Raw genomic sequence first — 7,476 nt, forward strand, 5'->3', positions numbered from 1 at the left:
GGCCGCCTAACCTAACCACTACTTTCGCCGGAGGTTTCGTCACGCTCCCCGATGGCGAAATCCTCCATTACAGCAAAAGTGTCTGTTTAACCTAACCTTAGTACAAGGTCTATTGGTGTCCTCAATTTTATAGAGGTTAGCCACCCGAAGTCAATAAGAGACAAAGAAATAATCCAAGCAGCCTAAACTGTTTAGCCTGACCGTGGTAAAGTCTAACGGGGGACCTGAAATTTTATATAATAATAATAATACAGGCAACTACCTAACCACTACCGGGCCGCCTAACCTAACCACTACTTTCGCCGGAGGTTTCGTCACGCTCCCCGATGGCGAAATCCTCCATTACAGCAAAAGTGTCTGTTTAACCTAACCTTAGTACAAAGTCTATTGGTGTCCTCAATTTTATAGAGGTTAGCCACCCGAAGTCAATAAGAGACAAGGAAATAATCCAAGCAGCCTAAACTGTTTAGCCTGACCGTGGTAAAGTCTAACGGGGACCTTAAATTTTATATAATAATAATAATACAGGCAACTAACCAACCACTACCGGGCCGCCTAACCTAACCACTACTTTCGCCGGAGGTTTCGTCACATACGCTCCCCGATAATGAAATCCTCCATTCAACAAAGTGTCCTGTTTAACTAACCTTAGTACAAAAAAGATCCTATTGGTGTCCTCCGAATTTTATAGAGGTTATGCCAGAAGTCAATAAGAGACAAAGAAATAATCCAAGCAACCCTAAACTGTTTAGCCTGACCGTGGTATTAAAGTCAACAGGGACCTTAAATTTTATAGAACATTAATAATAATAGGCAACTAACCAACCACTACCAGACCGCCCTAACCTAACCACTACTTTTCGCCGGAGAGTTTACAAATCACGCTCCCCGATGGCGAAATCTCCATTACAACAAAAGTGTCTGTTTAACCTAACCTTAGTACAAAGATCTATTGGTGTCCTCAATTTTATAGGGGTTAGCCACCCAGGAATCCAATAAGAGACAAAGAAATAATCAAGCAGCCACCACTATCTAGCTAAAGCTGTTTAGCCTGGCGTAGAGTTTTTAATAAATCTGGTGATATGGAACCACACAACCCCCCCTTAACCTGGGATAATGCAATCAAATGGATAATTGCTAACTATTCTCAGAAACAATGCAATCAAATGGTTAGTTGCTAACCGGGGCTGCGCCCAGACCCCCTATGTTAGATACTGTATTTGGTCATGATGGATTGTTTATTAGACTATAAATCCTCTTCCTTCTTGTATTGGCAAGGGGGAGTTTGGCACAACAGAGTATGCTAGCCTAAAGTAAAATAGACCGCGGGCCTAAAGACCTGATTCTTTTGCTGCATGTTTGAGTCTGCAACTTTGTTGTGATAAGACACTCAATCCTAGTGATTGTACTTACTCAACATAGTGACGGTGTAATTACCATCACAGATTGTACGGGAAATTCCAACTTTGGAAAAAACAAATATTTGGCCTACCCAAATTTTGACTACTACCCGTGCGTCTACGTCCTGGATTGGCCAATCAGTGGTGCCCCACGGTGGCGTGATACATGCACGTTTACTGCGGTACTCTGATTGGCTGACCGAACGTGGCGTGGTAGGTAGGCTGTTTCTACTCTCTAAGTCCTCTTCTTTCCTTTTTCATCCCCTCATGCACTCCGTTCTTTGAACGGAGGCGGACTCGATCCGGCAAGGGAACCTGTGATAGTGCAGGGCACCCCTTGTCCGGGGGTCACCGGTAGTGGCAACTTTTTAGATATTACTATAGTCACAGGTAACCTGGGTGCAGAGCCCGACGCCCGTCCAAGAGGGGGGGCGGGTCACTGCTCCCAGGCAGGAGCCCTGTGTTATAGGTAGGATTAGATGTAATCAAGAAGATGACAACTAGCATTAGAATAAAACATAGAGATAAGGGACACTCTATTGGAAGGGGAAAAGTGGCAGAAATCACTTACAACAAACTGCAAGTAACTAGAATATTCAGCACCAATGAAGGTTTTAAAGTAATCTGTAAAGATGACTTTGATTCAGATAAAATCCTTTCAAAAGAAGCAAGAGATATATTTTACAATGAAGGCCTTATTGTTGTCATGCCACCAGAACAAAAAGCAAAAAGATCAGTTTTTTGTTCGTCAGTCGATCAAGAGATCGGGAGGAAGACCTGAAAGAAGAACTGGAACGCCAAAATAGGTGGATGAAGATTGAAGAAGTCATTAAGATAAAGGACTATACTCATGTTTGAAGAAGTGTCAATGGCTGAGAAAGTTTTACAACAGGGCTTTCTAATATTCAACATGTCAGTCACACCACATCAAATAAAGAAGGAGACATTCATCAGTCTGCAAACTTGCTTCTCCTGCTACAAATATGAAGAACACACAACGAGAGACTGTCCGGAAAAAGAAAAAAGTACTGCTCAGATTGTGCAGGCGACGACCATACCTACACTGAATGTAAGAATACACATGTTGGCTGTCTCAACTGTAAGAGAAACGGGAATGCATACATAGGACATAGGACGTTAGCAATGGCATGCCCAATAAAAAACACATGATAAAGTACAAGGAACAAGAAACAAGGAAAAAGGAACAAGACAAGAAGGATACGACATACGTCGAAATAGCAAAGAGAGCGGTCCAAGAGGCTCATAGACCAGAATCCACCATATTAAACCTAAGTGAGCCAATACATGATATAGAATGATTAGGCGATCCATGCACATTTAGTAATAATATCATTGCACCCGATCATACAAATGAGGAATTATGAAAAATGTTTAAATTGAATAACCTACCAGAGATGATATTTCCAGAGAATCCACAATCCGAAAAACTATTTCAGACAAATATATGCAAGCGAACTGAGAGAAAGACTACATCAAGACGAACAAAGGCTTGAGCAACAGCTGATACACGGGCGAACACAAGGACCTGATAGGAGATCCCAGACAAATGACTAGAAGTGACAAAGAGAAGATAGAAAATAACAAAAAGGACAGACAAAGGAGTAGAGGAGGAGAGAAGATAAGATGGAAACTGATCACACATACAACCTGAATCTGCTGAAGAAATTGGATTAAAAGTTATCACTACAACAAAAACATGAATCCCAACATCGAGACCAACAGGAGGACAATAGTAAAAAACTGTGAAGGAGGGATATACAAGTGGACATATCAAGAAAAAATCCCTAAGGAAGATTATGTCTGGTCACTAATTACTATGACAAACTAAAGATTACGGCCAAAGATTTTAAAATAGTAGACCCGTCAGAGTATAGGTGAAGAGCCCAGAAGCGGGAAACAGGACGATAGGTCTCCACTCCAACAGTCACAATCCAAGTATAAGAAATAATGGACAATAGACAAACAGTAAGAACTTTAAGAATAATACAACACAACGTAAGAAACTGGAAGACCGAGAGAATTAACCTAAGTAATATATATCATGAAATTGACCCTGACATTATACTAATAAACAGTCACGGTGAGACAGAAAACAACAACATAAAACTCTTTAACTATTATGTAAACCAAAGAAATAAATCGAGCGAGAAAAATGACGGAGTAGCGATAGCGGTTAAAAGAAACTTAAAATTTAAACTAATTGATGACTTCCAGGATGAATTTCTAGCAATAAAAATAAATACAACTCAAGGAGACGTAATTATTGCTACTACTTACCTATAGAAGACCTATTAAAATTGGCTAACAATAGTCATCCGATGTACATCTTAGGAGACTTTAACGCCAGACATAGGATTTTTGACAATACAAATAATAACGTCGTGGGAAACGCCCTTAATCAATTAATAAATTTAGGAAAAATCAATCATCTGGGTCCTAACTTTCCAACCTGGAGAAATCACAATACACAATCGACACCAGACAAAATTTTTACCAACAACAAAGCCTTTTTCAATTACCATATAATACAGGGACCTCTTACAGGCAGTGACCATCTGCCAATTATGCTAACACTGTCAACAAGCCCCATACAGATACCAATAAAAAAGAGACTGAAAATGAGTAAAACAGACTGGGACAGCTTCAAAGACGACTTAAGTAATCACCAGTCGATTAACCTACAAGGGAAAACAACAGAAGATATAGACTCAGAAATGGACAGACTGCACTCAGCAATAAAAACATCTATAACCAAACACACTCCAACTTCACACTTTAGAACATTACCCAACAACAGACTACCAGAAGAAGTAAAATTAATCCAGACCTATTACAATGAAATAAACAGGGTGGAGTATGGGAAAGACACGGCAGTAATAGGATATTATTGTTACGAGTTGGGGATTTAGAATATAGTTACATGTCTACCCAGATCCCAACAGGTAACAAATAATAAAAACAAAGACAATTGACTATAAAAGGGTAGACAAAGGATGCGAGTTTTCGTTGTATATAATAGAGTACTAAATCCCTTTAACAAAAATATTCAGCTTATAAATTGGCTCCTTAACCAACTTAACCTAAACATTAACAGTATATACATATTAATAAACATAAAAACAATCTCGAAGCAAGTGGACGTGGGGAAATTAATACAAGAGATACTAGTACTCTATGAGGAGCTGAGATTATTGACGAGTAAGGCTGAGTATTGTAGAAGACGGTAGGTAGTCACTGCACGTACGTAGGTTTAGAGGATAGATGATCCTGTGGTCACTTCCCCAGAGCCGCGCTCTCTCCCTCGAATTGGAGGCAGACGCAACAACCAGGATAGGGAGAAGGGAAACCTCGGAGGGTAACTAAGACGAGCTCATACTGTGTCTCGTCCCCTAGATGGCGCGTTGCTCGTGGTGCTGGGTAGGTAGATCAGGCCAATAGATGGCGTGCTTCGTAGTGCTGGGTGGAGGTTCGTAACACACCCCCTCCAAAGACCTCTCCGTAGCGCGTGGGGCGCGAAGGAGGTGATCACCTGGTGCGTCTGGAGAGTAGGCGATTTCCTATACCGAGCCGGGATAAGGAGTCTGCAAATCAGGTTTATAGGGCTGGGTGAGGAGAGCCCAGCGGAGGATTCACTGGTTGGAGGTCTTGTTGGTTTGGATGAACGTGAGTGGGTTATGGTCGGTGAAGACTAGGGTTGTTTGTGGGCAAGACTGGAGGTAACATTCAAACTTCTTTATTGCCAACACCAGAGCCAGGGCCTCCTTCTCTATGGTCGAGTAGTTGGTCTGATGTTTTTCAACTTGGCGGAGTAGTATGCCACAGGGTGAAGGACATCAGTGGTTGGGTCGGGTTGTAGGAGCACAGCCCCCACTCCGACACCACTAGCGTCGATTTGCAGATGGAAGGGCGAGGTGTAGTCAGGCTTGGAGGCAAGGAAGGCTTTGAGGCGGTGGAAAGACTGGTCGCACCTCTGGTTCCAGATGTAAGGGACCGCAGAACTGGTAAGGTCTGTGAGGGGTCCGGCCACGCTGGAGAAGTTACTGCAGAACCGACGGTAGTAGCCGCACATCCCCAGGAAGCGCATGAGTTCCTTCCTCGTCCTTGGAGTGGGGAAGGACAAGATGGTTCTAACGTTTGCGTCCTTGGGTCTCACCATACCATGCCCAACGATATGTCCCAGGTAAGTTACTGAGGCCCGCCAAAAAGCAGATTTAGCCAGGTTTATGGTGAATCTAGTTCCCTGCAGTCGTGCAAACAGTATTCCAAACGCACCAGATGTTCGTCCCAGCTGTCCGACACCACTTACCAGGTCATCCAGGTAGGCGAACGTCCCAATTCAGGTCCTGAATTAGGAAGTTGATGGCCCCTCTGGAATGTGTGGCTGAGCATTAGAAAAGCCAAACGCCATAAACTAAATATTGAAAAGACCAAATGGAGTTATAAATGCCGAGATTATTTTGGCCCCAATCTCGTGAGTCCCAATTTGAATATCCTTTCAATAAGTCCACCGTACTGATAAATTTGGCACAGCCTATGCTGTCTATTATATATCTTCAATCAAAGGTAAAGGGTAGGAGTCTGAGACAGTGACCTGTCTACTTTACGATAATCGGTACAGAAAACGAAAAGTGCCATCGGGTTTTGGAAACGAGAAGGCAAGGTGAAGCCCAGGGGGAGGTACTAGGCTCAGCTGGGTTATGTTTCAAATGCACCCACTCTCCTTTTTCATAACTTTTTTTTTTTGTGGATTTAGTCGATAGGCTGATTGCCTAATGGGCTGTGGCTACCATCTCGAGATTAGCTTAATATCATGTTTAAGCATATTGCAAAAACCCTGGGAGGTCTGATGTGACTTTAGGAAAATGCTGAATAACTTAGTGAGATCTTTGCTTGAGATGGATTCAGAACAGAAAAATACTCATCCAAGTTGTTGAGTATGTGACTGTTAGTAGGGTTTTTGTGCAGAGGGAAGCCCACCTCCAATAGGTCCATGTCATCTGTCTCTGCCCGGCCCTGACAAACTGTATGCACACAGGTTGACTTATAGCCTCTGGGATGTCTTCCTCTGACTGCCTGAATGGCAAAGCTCACAGAGATTAATGTGAACAAGTTGTGAATCTTTTTTCTTATCAGGAGTATGGACTATATAGTTGAGAGGAGATAGTTTATTAGCAACTATAGGATTCAGTAAACTTGCTTTCTTTAAGGGGAGAGCCTGGAATGGGTAGAAAGAGTAACACTTTGTCACCCGAGAAAATGATTCTTTAACTAATTTAGGTTGGGACTTCACCATTTTTTCTCTGGACTTTTTATGCCTGAGCAATGGTTCGACTTCAGTTAATTTGTCCCTTGCAAGTGCTTGTATTGGGAAACTGTTGCGAGCTTAATAGATGGAGTGTCAAACCACTACCTTTACTATTTTAAGGGGTCCCTATTTGTCCTATAGTAACTCGAACGAGCATCGACTCCTGGGGACATTCCCTGATGGCAAAGAGTAACAAGTCTATGCTTTCATCCCATTCCTTTGGTGTTCTATACATTTTTGGAGCATTGGATGTACAATGGTCCACACTGAGGTCTTTCATCACCTGTTTGAAAAGATTGCTCGTAAAATTGGTGCCCTGATCGGATTAGATCTCTTTAGGAATGCCCACTGAAGTGAAAAGGTGCAAAAGATGTTTGATTACATTTTTTGAAGTGATGCTTTTAAGGGGAAAAGCCTCAGGATAACGTGTACTGGTATCCATAACTGTGAGCAGGAATTGATTTCCTTCTTAGTCTTTGGTAATGGCCCACACAATCCACAACAATCTTTTCAAATGGTGTAGAAAATACTGGGATGGGCTTAATGGGAGCTGCTGGTATACTTTCATTTGGTTTTCCTACCATTTGACAAATATGACAAGATTTTAGGTATTTTGACACATCCTTCCTAAGTCCAGGCCAATAATAGTGTTGGAGGAGCTTTTTATATGTTTCAGGATTCCCAAATGTCCTGAAATACCATCATGGGCAAGGGCAATTAATGCTGGTCTGACTGAGGTGGGAATTACCA

The sequence above is a fragment of the Homarus americanus genome, unplaced genomic scaffold, assembly GCF_018991925.1.
Source record: "Homarus americanus isolate GMGI-L3 unplaced genomic scaffold, GMGI_Hamer_2.0 scaffold349, whole genome shotgun sequence".
Lineage (NCBI taxonomy): Eukaryota > Metazoa > Arthropoda > Malacostraca > Decapoda > Nephropidae > Homarus > Homarus americanus.